This window comes from Furipterus horrens, unplaced genomic scaffold (assembly GCF_987537825.1).
Source record: "Furipterus horrens unplaced genomic scaffold, mFurHor1.1.pri manual_scaffold_10, whole genome shotgun sequence".
Taxonomy (NCBI): Eukaryota; Metazoa; Chordata; class Mammalia; order Chiroptera; family Furipteridae; genus Furipterus; species Furipterus horrens.
The window spans coordinates 71,042,992-71,061,204 of NW_028327180.1; positions in this window are offsets into that span (position 1 = coordinate 71,042,992).

Consider the following 18,213-nt stretch of genomic DNA (forward strand, 5'->3'; position numbering starts at 1 on the left):
AAAGTGACAAACCCAGAACTTAAACCAAACCCATCTGTCAACCCACTCTCAGTCATCACTTGCATGCCCCTTCTTGGTGCTAGAAATCAGCAAGGGGAACCTTCTCTAGAGCAGTCTGACTTGCTCAGGAGGTTGTATTATATACGTCTAGGGTCCTTTGATCCCCAAGATAATTTGAAATAGGAGGAGAAGCTTCACTTATATTCAAAGCTTTGTGTTACTTGATTTTACCGGATGTAAACTCTCCAGGGTAATCTCTTTTCTAGTCACATTTTGTACTTTCAATGCACAGTGTACTTTGAAGATAAGGCCTCATTCATTCTCAGAAACTTTATTTGAGTCACAAACCATTGTGACCACTTTGCTGATAAGACAACTGAGACAGAGGACCAACAAGCTAATATGGCCCAAATTTCATGAGTTGTATCAGAAGCAGATGACATATTGCAGGTCCCATCTCCTGTCGCTTAGGTTGGTCACCCACCATCTCTGAGCTTCAGCTTCCTCGGCTGCAGCATGAGGGACCTAGGCAAGGGCTTCTCTGAGAACCGCCCTTTCCCCCAAATTCACATGCTCCAGCGTTGGGTGTAGTGGCCACCAGTTAGCTCTGCCTTCCCAACGAGTGTGTTCTCTTCTTTTGGTGGCAGCTTGTTAATGTTCCTGCAGGGCACTGCCCTTCCTTGGGAGCCCAAGTGCAGCTCCCCATTAGGGGAGGGAGGGGCATGTCAGTCAGTAGCACCCCCTCATTCAAAGGGAGGGTGGCAAGGTCTCCAAAGGGAAAACGAAGGTGTTGTTAAGCAAAATGCACTATGGCCATCACCAGGAACTACTCGGTGTGCTTGAGAACTTAAGCTTTCTCCAAACCTGGATGCAAGAAGCCCCAGGCCCGGTTCAGTCACTAAGAGGGATCCCTTGAAACAGGAAGACAGGAAAGACATTGGAGGGAGCAGAGGACAAACTTGGAGTCAAGCAGCTCTTTCAAGGTGAGGCCCTGAGGAAGGAAAGCGGATCACCGAGCTCTCGCTCTAAATGTTCTTTTATTTGCTTTGCCCCTTTGCTCTTGTGAGAAACGCTCACAATAAACACTGGGACACAGAACTTGAGCAGTAAAGCGAGCCTTTATTCACGAGTCTGCAGAGCCGGGCGCACAAAGTAGACAAAGATGGCTGGTTTTATAGTCTTAGGTTCCCCACCCTAAAATTGCCCTGAAGTGATTAGCTTCCCCACCCTAAAGTGAGAGGATCAGCTCCCCCGCCCTAACGCAATTAGCTCCCCCTCCCCTCTCCTTCTTCCCCGTTTCTCCAATACTGGTTACTCCGGAGTTACAATCTAACATGATTATCTAAATGCCCCTTCTGTGGTTTGTAGATATGCCAGTGCTGTCAGCTCCCCTCTCAGAGACCCTTTAACTACATTTGCCCTTTGTTACTGATGACTTTTTACTGGTTTGGGAGGCACTATGTCCTTGTTTCCTACACTCTTAAGTCTGCATCAGGTAGCTACGTTCTCCCATTATACAAAGAAAGTGTGTTTTGTTTTTAAAGAGTGAAGCAAAAAACTCTGGACTAATGTAAGGCCACTTTGGTGAGAGGAAACAAATGTGCCAACAAGCCAACAGGGGACTAGTGCAATCACAGAGGAAAATAGTGGTCGTACTCCAGACCAGAAATGGTGGCTTGAGGAGTGATTCAGGCCCTCTGACGTGTGCTATTCAGCCGGCATAATGGATCTTTTCATTGAACTAATTGCCAACATTTAAAAATCAGAGTATATCATGTAAAAAGGTTTGACATGGGAGCATTAGGCTAAAAGTTGAGGAGCAGCCTGTCTCCTCGGGACTCCTGTATAAATCCTCTGTCCTTCACATCCCTCAAAGCCTACTCTTCATTAACATTAACTGTTGGGCCCCCAGAGCCACCTGAATTTTACAAGCTCTCTCCAGATAACTCTACAGCAGCAGCTACAGCCACCAGGAGCCAATGAAGATATTTCTCTTAGCTTTCGAGCCCACCCCGAAAATGGAGCTGCTCCGAAGAATGCTGTCCGTACCTGTGCCATTTATCTTGTCATGCTCTGTCAGCCCTCGCTTGGAGGAAGAGAACCTAAATCAATACCCAGACTAGTTGGAGAAAATGAGATCCATTATAGATGGGGTTTACATTTCACTTAGGTTCCTGTTGCCAGGCCCAGGAGTTAAATAGGAACAGCTTCAAGGATGGTACATCAGTGAGGAGGGGACAGAATGAAATTAAGAACTGCACCCTGCTGAAAATCTGCCAGACAAAGAACCTGGCCAGCTTCTAGAAACTACCAAATCCTGGATGAGGCAAGGCGGAAGAAAGGGCTCTGGTTAACACTCTGAGCCCCATAAAGGAACTCAAGAGTAACACAGAAAAAATAACATGAAAGGTGTCTAAAATGTATGTACAGGCATTCTTCAGAGATTGCATAATTTTTATTCAAATTAAATAAGTACATAAGTAAATAAGTGAATAAATCTTTATTGCAGACCGTCAAAATAAAGTGAATATTACGATAAAGCAAGTCACACAAAATTTTTGTTTCTCCGTACATATAAGTGTTGTTTACACTATACTGTAGCCTATTAAGTGTGCAATAGCATTGTCTAAAAAACAATGTACATAATTTTAAAATAGTTTATTGCTAAAAAATACTAACCATCATCTGAGCCTTCAGGGAGTTGTAACCTTTTGGCTGGCGGGGGGGTCTTGCCTCAATGTCAATGGCTGCTCGTCAGGGTGGAGTTTATCAACGGTTAGGGTGATTGTAACAATTTCTTAAAATAAGATAGAAGAAGTTTGCCCTGTGGATTGGCTCATCCTTTCATGAACAATTGATTTCCCTGTAGCAGGTGATGCTGTGATAGCATTTTACTCACGGTAGACTTTCTTTCAAAACTGGAGTCAGTCCTCTCAAAACCCCGCCACTGCTCTTTATCAACTAAGTTTCTGTAATATTCTAAATGTTTTGTTGTCATTTCAACCGTCTAAACAGCATCTTCTTCACCAGGAGTAGATTCCATCTCAGGAAGCCACTTTCTTTGCCCATCCATAGGAAGCAACACCTCATTCGTTACATTGTTATCATGAGACTGCAGCAATCCAATCACATCTTTGGGCTTTGCTTCTAACTCCAGCTCCCTTGCTGTTCCCACCGCATCTGCAGTTACTTCCTCCAGTGAAGCCTTCCACCCCTCAGAGTCATTCACACACGTTGGAATCAACTTCTTCCGAATCCTGTTAATGTTGATATTGACTTTCTCCCAAGCATCATGAATGTTCTTAGTGGCATCTAGAATAATGAGTCCTTTCCAGAAGGTTTTCAGTTGAATTTGCCAAGATCCATCATAATAACCCTATCTGTGGCAGCTACAGACTCACAAAATCTATTTCTTATTAATAAAGACTTGAAAGTGGAAATGACTCCTTGATCCATGGGCTGCAGAATGGATGTTGAGTTAGCAGGCATGAAAACAACATTAATCTCATTGTACATCTCCATCAGAGCCCTTGCATGACCAGGTGCACTGTCAATATGCAGTATTTATTTTGAAATAAAATTTTATTTTTTCCTAAGCAACAGTAGGCTTAAAATATTCAGTAAAACACGTTGTAACTAGATGTGCTGTCATCCAGACTTTGTTGTTCCATTTACAGAGCACAGACACAGTAGATTTAGCCTAATTCTTATGAGCCCTAAGATTTTCAGTTTGGTAAATCAGCATTGGCTTCAAGGTAAAGTCACCGTCTGCATTAGCCCCTCTCAGCCTGTCCTTCGATGCTTTGAAACCAGGCATTGACTTCTCCTCCCTAGCTGCGAAAGTCCTGGATAGCAGCTTCTTCCAATATAAGGCTGTTTCATCTACGTCAAAAATGTGTTGTTTAGAGTAGCCACCTGCATTAATTGTCCTAGCTAGATCTAGATAACTTGCTGCAGCTTCTGTATCAACGCTGGTTGCTCCACCTTGCACTTAGATGTTATGGAGATGGCTTCTTTCCTTAAATCTCATGAACCTGCCTCTGCTAACTTCAGACTTCTTCTGCAGCTTCCTCTGCTCTCTCAGCCTTCAGAGAACTGAAGTGAGTTAGAGTCTTATTCTGGTTCAGGCGTTAGCTTAAGGAAATGTTGTGACTGGTTTGATCTTCTATCCAGACCACTGATACTTTCTCAATATCAGCAGTAAAGCTATTTTCCTTTCTTATCATTTGTGTGTTCACTGGAGTGTTGGTTTTAATTTTCTTCAAGACCTTTTCCTTTGCATTTATAACTTGGCTGACTGGTACGAGAGACCTAGTTTTCAGTCTGTCTTGGCTTTCAACATGCCCTCCTCACTCAGCTTAATCATTTCTAGCTTTTGATTTAAAGTGAGAGATTTGTGATTCTTCCTTCCACCTGAGCACTTGGAGGCCATTGTAGGGATATTAATTGGCCTAATTTCACTGTTGTTGTATCTCAGGGAATAGGGAGGCTTGAGGAGAGGTAAAGAGATAGAAGAATGGCTGGTTGATGGAGCAGTCAGTACAAATACAATATTTATTAATCATGTTTGCCATCTTATGAGGACAAGGTTCATGGCGCCCCAAAGCAATTACAACAGCAACATCAAAGATCACTGATCAGACATCACTATAACAAATATAATAATGATTTTAAAAAGTTTAAAATATTGCAAGAATGACCAAAATATGACAAAGACACAAAGTGGGCAAATTCTGTTAGAAAAATGGAGCCAATAGACTTGACAAGGTTGCCATGAATCTTCAATTTGGAAAAAATACAGCACCTACAAAGTGCAATAAAGGTAGGAGCAATAAAACGAGGTATGCTTGTAGTCAAGTGAGGGCTTAACAGTTCTCTTTATTGGTGAGTTTAAGCAATTGTAAAAAGTTAATAGGTAAACTTCAGGTCAGAATTAATTTTATTTTTATTCAATAAATTAGTTCTTCATTTATGCATTCAGCAAACAGTTATTGAACATCTACTATGTGTCAGGCATGGCCCCGGGGCTTTGGAAAGTCTGAACATGGAAACGAGCACAAGTTTAGTTTTGCCTTGTTATTTTTACTTGTTTTAGTTCATGATATACATTCTGGCCTAAGTTTTCCCTAAATCTCTTTAGTATATGACAATAAAATGCTACAATAGTAATTTCAGGGATGGAGTCAGAGTGGCTTTTAATACAGACAAGTAACAGTTTCATAGCATGAGGAAAGCCACCCTATCAGTCAAAACCTTTCTAATACCGTCTCATATGTGTATATTTGTTTGTTTATAAATTATATATATAATTATATAATATATAATGATTATAGAAGATATATAGTAATTGTTTAATACATTTCTATATACTTATCATTTTATAGTTATATATGTTAGAGTGTATTTTGTACATTATAAAATAATCAAATAAATGAATACTTGGAAAAAATAACATTTTAACTTGTATTTATTTACTGTTTTTAAAAATGAAAGTCCTAACCTTTCCCTATTATCCTGCAATGAATTGTCCTGTGCTCTTTCTGGGGTGTGTCACCCCATGGTAGGGACCAGCTCCTAAAATCGTTGTGGGACTGTATGGGGAGAGGATCAGATGTTCACATCCATAGGAATTCAGATGATCTTCATTGATCCAGTTAAGTGGATGATGAATTGCCAGCTCAGCCCCTGCCCAAGACTGGTAAGGTCCCAAGGGGTCCTCTAGCCCATTTCACTCACAGAGCACAGGGTGCTCTTTCCAAAAAAATCAACTTGCTTATAGAACTCCCCTGCCTACAGCCCTGGGAGGCTGTCCTCTCAGCACAGAACCCCAGGTATACAGGTGCTCCAAGGCCCCTGCAGCCAGGCCTCCTCCCACCACGCCCGCTGCCTCTCCCTATCTGCAGCTGCAGGACTCCTTCTGCCCCAGGCTGTTCCTCAGCCCGGCAGGTCCTTCACCATTCTTCAGCTTGGATGTCACCTCCCCAGGCACTCTTTCCTGACCCTCCCCTCCTAAATCTAGTCACCCATTAGTCACTCATTAACATTCTCTCGTCACATTTTTTATCTTTTCTCTAAAATACTTATAATAATTTGAACACTGTAAATATATTTGTGTGCTTTCTGTTTAACATCTATCTCCCTGATAGACACAAAGCTTTACAAAAGGGAGGATTATTGGAGCATTTGTAGCTGCCAAAAGTGTGTGGTCTGACCAGGTGGGTGGATTGAGCATATGCTCAGTAAAGATGGATTAGAGGAAAGAAAGGCAATGAAAGAAGAAGGAAATTAAATCCTCCATAAAAATATATGTTCATGCGTATGTTTTCCAGAGTCCTGAGAAAGAAAGAGAAATTTCCCAAGAAATAGATTCTAGCAAAAATGTTGGTGAGGTTCCCTAATAATACCTGCTAGTGAGACATATCACTCAATGTGTCTTTAATTACAGGAAAAAGAAATAAAAATGTCAATTAAGCTAGGCCAGCAGTAAGTGCTCAAAAGAAGTAATTTAAGGGTTCTTATGTCCTGGATTCATGATAAATACTAAAAAAAAATATTGAAAGACTGGCTGAATTAACAAATGATTGAACAAGGTATAAAGACACCAGAAAAATATTAAATACTAAAATAATAAAAATAATGTTCAGTGATGATAAACTAGCTAAATAAAAATAGTAGGATATAAAAGTGATACCACAAAGTAGTAATACATTAGAAATATGATAGTAGTTCATATTTATGTGTAAGTCACTTATGCAGATACCTCTTCAAAAACTTTACATGTATTAATTCATTTAATTCTCACAGCCATCCTAATAAGATAGATTCTATTATCCCCATTTTATAGACAAGGAAACTGAGGCACCGTGAGTTCATAATGAGCAGACTCAGAATTCCAGCGCCAGGGACCTGGCTTTATTTAGTCTCTGAGGTCCTACGATTGTACTCTCCTGCCACTTTTAATTAAATGGAAATATGTACACATCCTATGACACCGGTTGTTTCAAGGTGCAAGTTTATTCTCATCTGTGTGCCATAAAGAGATTTATTCCAAATTGTTGGTTTTGTAGTATTAAAAAGGGGATGTTCGTCTTTGAGGTTAAAAGTATGTCTTGATGAATGCCCTGACCTTCTAGGGGTGTGTGGATGAATGCCACCCAAGGATTACAAATCTTTAGAAAAGGGAATTCATTTATTCAGCACATTCTGATTTTATATCTACCAAGTCTGGGTCACTGCTCAGACCTGGGGATTCAGCAGTGATCCAAATAAGCATGGTCTCTGCCCTCAAGAAGCTTATGATTGGGTAAAGGACAGAGGCAATCAACAGCTCCTAACTGAAGACTGTTCAGAGCAGTTAGGGAAGAAAGTCAGGCTACTGTGAGCAGAGAGCGTGAAGGGAGGCTCTGGAGCCTCTGTCTCAGCCCTCAGCATGTGCTTGCCCCACTGGCCACAGAAGATACTTCTATGAGCCAATCCTGCACTGCCTGTCCCCCCACTTCCCCACCCAGTGGGTGACCTTGGGCAAGTCAAGGCATCCCTCAGTGCCTCATTTTTCATATCTGTAAAATGTGGATAATAATAATACTCATCTCATGAAAGTACTGTGAGAAGTCGTCGTCGTCGGCAGCCGTCCGTCTCGAGAGACGATGGTGTAGCTTCTTAAGAGTCTATCTGCACCGCCGAGAATGGCTGTGCAGTCCGACTCGGGAGTGACATGGTATCTGTCTCCTCCCATGTTGAATCGACATCTTGCGATGATGCTGGAGTGTCCTCTCCAGTGAAGCTGAAGCTACAGAGCCTGGGCGGGGTAATATGGAGGGTCTGCTGTTGCCCATGCAGCAGACCCCCCCTCTCTTCGCAGCTGAAGGGTCCAAGGGAAAGACGGAGTCAATACAGCTTGGCTTCAGGTGCGCCGCAGGAGTTGCCGGTGTTGACTACAACGTCAAACCGCCTTAGGGACTCCGGCTCCGGATTTTCTGTCGGGGTTTACTCCCTTAGCCTTTCCCCTGAAGAGGTATGCTGCAAGGCAGCGGAGGTTTTTTGGAGTCAGAGTTTTCCTTCTCTGATGTGCCCTGACTGGAAGATCGAATCAGCGACACTTAGCTTGCAGTCCGACGCTCAATCCACTGAGCCAAACCAGCCAGGGTACTGTGAGAAGTACACGAGATGATAATTGTATAAGACTTAGAACTGTGCCAAGAAGGTTGTCAGCACTAAATTAGTATCATCTTCTATCATTATTAGTATAATGGCATTATCTCAAAATGAGAAATCTGAATCTAGCAAAATTAAAAAGATATTATGGGGCAAGTATCAATATGAGAGAATACTTTAAGTTCATAACCAAGATGAATTGTTATACCAGATCACTAAAGGGTTTGCTGCAGCACCTACAAGATCTGCCAAAATGGCTCTCCTGAAAGTGTCCCCAGGTCTTCACATTCATCCCATCAGAATTCATAGTCAGAGAGAGAGGAGTCTAGTTTGGCTTTTATCAAAAACTTTATTTGGTGTGGCTGGTGTCACAGATACTGTATCCTGATCAAAGTTAATAAAGTTACTTGGGGTTTGTGGGAATGGTCTCAGATTCCCCTTTGCCAATTTTTCATGTATTATTAAGAAGTGATGGTAACCGAAATTTTATATCATTTTAATTAAATTTAAAAGTTTTTTAACTTTGGTGTTTATCATTATTTTTAAACACAGCAAAACTGTAGTCAAACCAACTCATACTACTTCAGTTTCCTTGTGGCTAGAAAACATGTTGCCTTAAATTTTATTTTGTATTTGCCAGGTTTCTAGATTTCCGTATCAGAAAAATAATTGGAGGTTCATATTTTCCATATTAAATAGAAGAAGTCATTGTGGAGTGAATCTTCCTGGGAGTGTGGTTCCCCAGCACATTCTCAGGCCCATCACGTATGGGAAAGACAGGGAAATACCCAGCTCAGGGACTTGCAAGGAGGTATGGGTAGGAGAGCACAGTGAGTTGATCACCCGGCCTCAACAAAGGAAGAGAAATATTTGCACCTTCCATGAGTCATCAAGAAAAGTCTCTCCAGCACAGTGAGGGGCCTCTTGAACTTGAGGTTTGGATTTAGTCCAGACACGAAATATGGAAAGTTACTCTCTCTGCAGTGTTTTCATCCCCACTACCATTTCACCTCTCTTTCATCTCGGTTAAAAGACATAAGACAGGTACTTGCGCCCACTCCCTATGATTGCCACAATGAAATTGTTTATGTGGAAATTAGGAAGTTTTCAGAATCAAATGACATGTGGGTATTGTAATCAAGAAAAGAGCTTCATGTCCACAGGACTGTGCTCATAAGGTAATGATTCCATTTAGATGCTAATTCTAATTCATTTCTTTTCTGGTATGTAGAATAGGGCTCAGCATTGTTGACTATTTAGTGAGCAAGAGAATTAGACCTTTGTTCATAGGAGACCATAGTGTTGGTTGAATGAGTGACTAGAAGATCATTCATAGGGATTATAGAAAACATATACACCTAAGCACGCATATGTCAGATAACTTCAAAAATTACTTAAATTTCTGATGAAGAGACCACCAATTCCAAACCAGTAATCCCAGTCTTACCACATGGACAGATGTCTCCTTAACAGCTGGCTCACACCATCTCTATCCCAGAGAAAGGGTCTAAACGCCCTGCTGAAAGCAGGATGTTTCACCCTGGAAACTATAGTCTAACCCCCTCAAGGTCCTATACCTTTTAAGCAAATGTTCCCTGCAAAAGAAAGACATGTTTATTTGTATTTTCAGTTAAGTTGACTATTTTCCACATTTCCTGATGATGAGTCATTTATGCAAGTTACTGAAAGAAAGAAAGAAATTGAGAAGTAGAGCACTGCAAGACTAAAGGATCCAAGATGCACAACTGACGTAAGCCCCAAATAGGTGTGGGTTCAAAATTTAATCAGGAAACAGATCAGTGAGCACATTAGGGCAACACTGCTGGAGGCCGTGTTTTGGGGTTTTTTGCCCTGGGGTCGGCACAGCCTGACTCTGTGGAGCCTGAGCTGGCTCTGCTCATCAGATACACACAACGGGTATTTGTTCAAGGAACCAAACCACATTTGCCTGGAGTCCACTGAGGAAAGATCTATCTCAGGCTTGTTCTACATGGTGCCTGTATGAAAGGTGTATGCATGCCTATCTCTGGAAATCAGAGGCCCGAGTTAAGGGAAGCCATAGAAAATCTGCCCCGTGTTTACACTGTGCAAAGGCAGAGGGAGGCACAGTCCTCAGTGTGACGCTGCTGGCTGGGCATATGGGGCAGCAGACCTGAGGCCCCCACATACACCTGCAGTGGCCGGCCCTGCATTCCACACACACAACTCATTTGTCCTTTTCAACCTCCAGGACTCATTGGCTGCAAAGCTGGAGGATGAGTGTTATTTTCATTTCCTCCTCTGGACACATTTTATTAAACATGTTTTTAAAGACGAGAGAAGCAGGTGTACATAAGCATACAATGACTTCACAAAAATATCTAGAGCAATTAAAAACATCACCAGGGATCTCAGAAATGGATACAAATAACATGTACTTACTGAGCATGTACTATATGTTCCACATGCATTACCCATGTTAATTAATTCTCAAAACAGTCCTATGAAGGGCTTTCCATTAGTACTCTTTTCATAGATGAACAACATTGAGATGTGACTTGGCCAATGTCCACAGAAAGGAAAAGGTGGTCCATTTTGACTCCAGGTTCAAAGCCACTATCACACTGTCTCCCTCTGAAGATTAGTCAAGTCTGTCTGCATCTGACTGTATTATCATACAAATCCTTTCTACTTTATAAAGAACCAATTATCCAAATTAAGAGCTTCTTAATACTCACGATCTATAATGCATACCTTTGAATTGTCACATATGTTTTTTCTACAATGAACAGAGGAAACAACTTTTCATTCAACCTGTTGAAACACTGATTTTCACATATTGCCTAACGTAACAGGTGAAGTTCCATGATCATGTTATAGCCCCAGTTCTTCCTCTGCTATTATACCTCCAGTCTTTAAAAGCCTATCCAGATATAAAGCCCGAAAGGTTCTCTGAAGCACACAGAGTTCTGCATTCACCCAGTGCTCAGCCATGCATATTAGGTATGTTCTCAGCAGTCTCAGGCATCCCTGGTGTCTTACCTTCCCTGAAGGGAGAAAGAAGTGCTGCTGGCCCTCTTTCTCCTTTTGCAAAACCTCCTTCAATTAACCCCTCCACTGGCCTACAACCACATTCTTCTCAGATTTGCATGTTTCAATGAGTGCAATACTGTTGAACCACAGTGAAAATTCCAGTTGCCTAAGACCACATAGTGCCTATGACTTCATCAAGGTCTGAAGGACCAGCTTTAAAAGTCAGCCCCTCTGTTCTCTCCCTTCTCTGCTGTCTAGCTGGGCACCCCCCTTCCCCTCCTGCCTGCAGATGATGACTAGTCTTGAAAGTAAGATAGCAGAATGACCCACATTAGCCTTTATTTTCTAAAGCTCAGTTTAGAATATCAGAAATGGAATCAGTTAATATGAACTTCTGATTTGCAAGCCAATAACCCACTCTTCTTAAACATATACTCATCATCCTAAACCACTCCTCCTCAACAAAGCATTTTTAGAATCACTCATGAGATCAGCCTCTTCCAATCATGGGACCTAGTTTGCCTGTCTGTAAAATTAAAGGCGTAGATTAAATCATTTCTGAGATCACTTCTAGCTCTAAGACTGATTCTAATTGAGGTTTCCACTTTTCTACACTGGAGTTTTCTTCCATCCTTCCATTATTCATTCGTTCACTGAAAAAAAAAATGTACATATTGAGTGCCTACTGTGTACTAAATAGGCAGAAGGATTGAGTAATATCAGGACAGATAACATCTCTGTTATAATCTTTATAGTCTCCTCTATTTCCTTTACCCTAAATAATTTGAAAATGTAAAGAAAGCCTGTGGTAGAGTTGATGCAATAATATTGCATAATGGAGTGAAACCTGAGTTCAAATCCCCTTCCTGCATGCATAACCTTGTATAAGTCACCTAGGCTCTCTGAGACTTTTTTTATATAGAAAAAGGGAGTTTTTATAAAGAATAGAGATGTGTGCTGAGAGCCTAGCACATAGTTATAAGCCATCAGTTGTGGTAGATGATATTGTTATTACTGTGAGTAGTAAGAGCTACTAATGCACCCACATGTTCCCCTTAGGCTACTCTCCCTGTTTGTGTTTAGCTGATGGTTTTTTTTGTTTTGTTTTGTTTTTGCCACAAAAGACATTACCTATAATTTAACCAGGAACTCCCTACCCACGTCCTTCGTTAAAGTACACGAGATTACAATATAACAACACAATGGAACTTACCTGTTTTAGTTTTCTAGTGTTGTTGTAAAAAATTACCGCAAACGTAGTGGCTTAAAACAGTACAAATTAATTATCTTACAGTTCTGAAGGTCATAAGTTTGAAATGGGTCCCACAGGGCCAAAATCAGGGCATCTGCAGAGCTGCGTCCCTTCTGGAGGCTCCAGGGAAGAATCTGTCATGGTGGCTTTCTCCAGAGGCCTCCTTCATCTCTTGGCTCAGGTCCCCTTCCTCCATCCTCAAAGCCAGCTGTGTAGTATCTTCAAACCTCCCTCTGACTTTGACTCCTTCTCTGCCTATCCACTCCATTCTGAAGGACCTGGTGACTACGTGGGGCACACCTAGATAATCCAAATTTTATCTCCTTATTTTGAGGCCAGCTGAGTAGCAGCCTTAATTCCATCTGCACTCATAATTCCCCTTTACCATGTAGCCTAGCACATTCACAGACTCTGGAGATGAGGCCATGGACATCTTCGGGAGGTCACTGTTCTGGCAACCACACCCCTACAAGGGTCCCTAATCCATCTCCACCTTTGCATCCCCTTTATTACCTCCCTAGCTCTTCCTCCAGACCTTACCCTGTGCCCTCTCCTACTGGCGCTCTTCCTCTGGACCTGAGAGAGGTTTCTGATCTCCCCACAACTAAGCGTCTGCACAGCTGCATGCTGAGCACAGCCTTATTCGGAGAGGCAGCTTCCTGTCACCAAGGGGACTCTGGAGTTAGTTTTCCTCCACAGCCAGCCTAGAAGGGACCTGAGCCCACCTTTGTTGATCCTTGCGCCAATCCCAAGAGGTTCACATTCTTAAATGCTGCTGCCTTCACAGGTTCAGCCCTGGCCGCCAAGTTGCCCTCTTCCCAGAGAGAAGGAGGCAGTCTGGTATTTCATGGGCTTCTGCTGGGAGTGGGTAACAAGGGGGACACTGACAGGGGGCTGTAACAGGGCTTTCAGTGTGGGAATGGGAAGAGAGGCTTGGAGCACCAGTTGGGAACCTGAGGGGTTGTTTCGAGAGCCCACCAGGGGTTAGAAATAAAGCACCGCTTCTTGTTCATTCCAGGGCCTTATATTTCCATGCACAGTTCCTTACCACCTACAAATGTCCATCTTCACACAGTGAGAGATAACTTTATCATTGGTATTTAGGAGCTAATGTGCCCTCTTCAAGCCAGCGGGCTCTCAGTCTGCCACTTGCTGGTTGACTCATCTAAATCAGTTGAAAGCCCTGAGCCTTAGTTTCCTCGCCCTGCAATGGCCATAATGCCTGCCTGGTGGTCCTGTTGGAGGGATCCAGGATCCATAAAAGAACAAGAATGACAATATTGATAAATAACAATGTGTGAGCACTTACAATGTGCAGGTATTGTGCAGTAAACTCTAAATGTATTAAATCATTGAGCTCCCACAACTGGCTTCTGGGGAAGAGCCTCTTTACCAACCCCATTTTAGAGATGAGGAAACTGAGGCTGCAGAGAGGTTCAGTCACTTTCCTGGGGCCACCCAGCCAGTACACTGTGATGGGATCCGTAGGACTTTCCGTTACCCTAAAGGCTCAGAGCTCAGACTCCAGAGCCTGAGGGCACAGCTGAAAATCCTGACTGGGCATCGGCTAGCCAGTGACCTTCCTCTGTTCAGTCACTCATTGCTCAGCCCAACCCCGCAGTTCTGTGGAGGTTATTTCCCAGGAAGCACCCTGCTCACCTTGACAGTTGCCCCAGCCCTGTGATGGGCACTGACTTATAGAGAGCTCAGTTCAGCAGAATATGGCCACATCCATAAAGCTTTCATCTCTCCCCTCTGCATACGTAAAAGCAGTGTTCTAAACTAAGCTTTCAATACAGTTCACTCTTTCCCATCCTTCAGGTTGGTCTTCTAGACACAACAAGCTGAATATACTTTTTATACCTGCCCTTGTTAGTCTGTCCTTCTAAAGAGAACCCAGAAGTAGGTGAGGTTTGCTGCAGCCCACAGACTGTTGGCTCTAACCCCAAAAGGATTCTCTGTGCAATGGCAGGAGAATTGGGAGGACTATAAAGTAAAATTGTTTCTAGTGGTAAAGATCAGACCAAATTGTGTCGGCCTGGGTGTCTTCTCCGTAAAAAGTTTAAAATCCTGTTTCCCCTGGAATTACCAGCTCACTGAAATTTGCCTTTGATATTTACCAGATATTTTGAAGACATGGATTTGCTGCAGGGAATAGAATTCCACTAGGATGCCCCAAACTATGCTGACCTCACCCTACCCAAATACCAAACTTCCTTTAACCTAAAACCCAACACATTTTTCAAGCCAGGAAAGAGGCCTTTGCTGAATTTAAGAAGGCAAATGAAAAGGAAATGTCTGGGTGAGAGGAGAAATTCAGGATGATTCTGCTTTAAAAGCAAGCACAAGTGGTTTGCATCAACATGCTTACGACAACCCAGTGGGGAGGCAGGCACTGTACTACGTGCGAGTCTTGTCCTTACAGCAGGGGACCGAATTGCAGAGCACACTCCCCATCATAGGTAAGGAAATAAGGCCCAGAAATGTTGAGGAACTTGCCCGCAGCCACAGAGCCTGAGAGCAGGGGGGGCTCAGATCTAGGTCTGCCAGCCTCCGAAGCCCCGCCTGCCTCTGGGCCTCTCTGCACACTGCAGCGATGCCATTCTGGGCTGCGAGGTCCTTGGGCCCCCTTCACACCCTGCCAAGAAGCCGCCTCAAGGACTGTTTGAACAAAGGAGGGGCCGCCCACTGAGTTAAGAGCAGGAGAGCACATGCGTGTTCAGTTATGTCTGTACGGGAAGGGGTGGCTACTGGTGGAAAAAGGACCATTTCCGTCTAATAATTGGACTTACTGCCTGCATGGTAACGAGCAAAAGTGGCTCGGCCGATGTCATCAATGAGCTGCATGGGGGACAGAGAGGCCCAGGTTTGTAGCTGAAGTAACTAGTGAAATTGACTGAACTTCCCCCTTTCCAGATTGTCACTGAGGCAGCGTATAGACAGAACAGTGCTCGGCTCAGAGGTTGCGCACATGCGCACAGGCTTTGCCGTGTGACTGCCTCCCTAGACTCCCAGGTTTGACTCGGCGAGGTTAGTTTGAGGCCGTCTTCCTCACGGGGCTGTTCTGAGTGTCAACGGTCACTGCTAGGCCACTGCAATGTCCTAACCATTTACAACTTCACTGGAGGTGGTATTTCTGCCTCATGCCCCAACGGGGTATTTTTGGATGCCAGTGGAATTAAAAATGTAATTTTTATGTTTCAGCAAGTTTTACATAAATACACGCTCAGAATAAAAAAACTCAAATGATACAACAATATATAAAGTAACAGTTAATATCCCTTTACCCATCCTCATTCCCAGCTTTTTTCCCTTTCCTAGAAACAGCTGCTATTACTAAGTTGCATGCTTCCTTTATAGTAGTAGGTAGGTAGATAGAATGTGTATGTGTGTAGGGCTTTTAAAAATCATAACTGATATCAAACTATGTAAATTACCCCAAACATGACTTTTTTAAACTCAATAACCTCTTTGCATTCAGTATTTAGTGGTCTATATTATTCTTTTAAACTGTTGCATAGCATTCCATAACTTATTTAACCATTTTCCTATAACTACATATTTAAGTTATGTGCAATTTTTCACAATTACAAACATTGTTACAATGAACTTAACTTATATAGTTATTCTTGTACATTCTGCAGAATGTATCTGAGCGCAGATTCCTAGAAATCGAATTGCAGAGTCAAAGGCCATGTATTTTTATGTCCATTTTTAATTTTTATAGGAAAACTGCCAAATTACTTCTCCTCAGAAAAAATAAACAATAGCGATTTCCTCTCCAACCAACAGTATATCAAAGAAAATGTGGAAATTTTGCAACACCAACTTCTCAAAACACTGCATTCTAGCTCAAATGTTCCTCCTGGTGTCAGAACGTCCCGGTAGCTGGTAAGCTCGCTGGTGCCACTTCTGTGGTGGCACTGGCTACAAGGGCCACAGCAGCACACTGCCAGCCCGGGCTCCCAAGGTTCTGTGTTCTGCATGACACCTATCATTCCGTGTTGTAACTCATATCCTGGCTCCTCAGCTAGGGACTCACCTCCTCTCAGGAGGAAAACAAGCCTTAGTCACCTTTGTATTCCCAGCACCTATCAGGATGTCCGACACTTGTCAGTGTCCTCTGAGCTGTAGTTTGAATGAATGGCAGGAGGGAGGGACCGGGGGAGCGGAAGGAGGACAAAGGAGAAAGGAGTCCCCAACCCACTGAGGTTTAGTAAAGCCCTTGTGCAGCTCAGGGACGCGAGACCCTGCCGTGCCCTAGAAATCGGAGCATTTGGAACCAGAGAAAGAATGCAGTTTATTCCTAAGACCATCCCCAGCCACACACCAGAAGTGGGCATGACACTGCCCATCTCCAGCCCAAGAACCACCAGACAAAATACGGGACCTTTGAGACAGAAAGGCCACGCTCATTCATTTTGTTCCTGTGACTTTTCCACACCCACTTCATTCTACTTTTCCTGCAGCCATCTTAAATGCTGACCAAGTTGTGTTTGAAAACATGAAAATCGGGAGATTCTGGTTTGCCTCCAGTCTTAACTCTTTCCCAGCATCTGACCCCTTGGCGCTCAGAGACCTTCCTACCACTGCCCTGTCGTCCTTCCCACTTAATTTTCCAGACATCCTGCAAGCTTCCTGCCCACTCCATCCTGCCTTAACTTTCTTTCTTTCCTCCGCAAAGGCACTCCCTGGAGGGAATCCTGTGGTCTTTATTGAAACAGCTGGAGAACGGCTTTGTCTTTTCTCGGCCTACATGTTATATTCAGAACTTAGAGGACATATTTTAGCATTGACTCTTGGGCTGATTCAGGCAATTTCCAGGAAATATTAAAAAGTTCCTGAATGTAGTAAACTTCAAGGAATTGACTAGAGCTGAACTTGCTTAAACCCTCTCTAGGGGTCCCATCGTTTAATGATCTCGAGTATAAGAGGAAGGTTCATACACAAAGGCCAACGTCTACACACAAGGGAAAGAAAGAAAAAAAAGGAAAGGAGAGCTAAGAGAGAGGGGAAAATATCTTAAAAGAAGGACATGAAAAAAATAAAGAAATATTAAATGTATAATCCAATGACTTTTGATAAATGCATTCCTAGTTTAATCCTCCCCCCTTAGGGATATTGAACATTTCCATTACCCTAGAAAGTTCCCCTTCACGATCAATCCTCTCTCTCCTCCAAACAACTATAGTGTTAATTTTTTCACTCCTACTAGTTTTGCTTGTTCTACAGCTTCAAATAATAAAATAAAGCAATATGTATTCTTTTGTGTTGAGCTTCTTTAGCTCAGTATACTATGAGATTCATATGTGCTGTATCAATAGTTTTTTTCTTTTTCTGAGAAGTATTTCCTAATATGTAAATATCCTATGATTTGCTTACCCATTCTCCTGTTGACAGTTGGGATGTTCCCAGTTTTGTTTTGTTTTGTTTTTATTGTTGTGCGAGAAGCTGCTACAAACATTGTTGTACCAGAAAGCAGAAAGGACAAGGACATCGTAGCTGAAGGACCTGGCTAGAGGTAGTGTGTCTTACTTGAAGCAACTAAAATGATGGATCCACAGACACCGCCTCCTCTGGAGGACCCTCTAGTGTGCTCGGTTCTGTATCCTACATTCGTGCAACTGAGCTGCCCGTATGCCTGGAATGCTTGCTTCTCTGTGAATGATCAGATGGTCATTGTACACACCAGTTGCTTGTATACCCCAGGCCTCTGGGATGACTGTAAAATGGCAGCAACATCACGCCTTAGCGTCACAGGTTATTCCAGCAATGCTTTAGCATTTCCTGTCCAC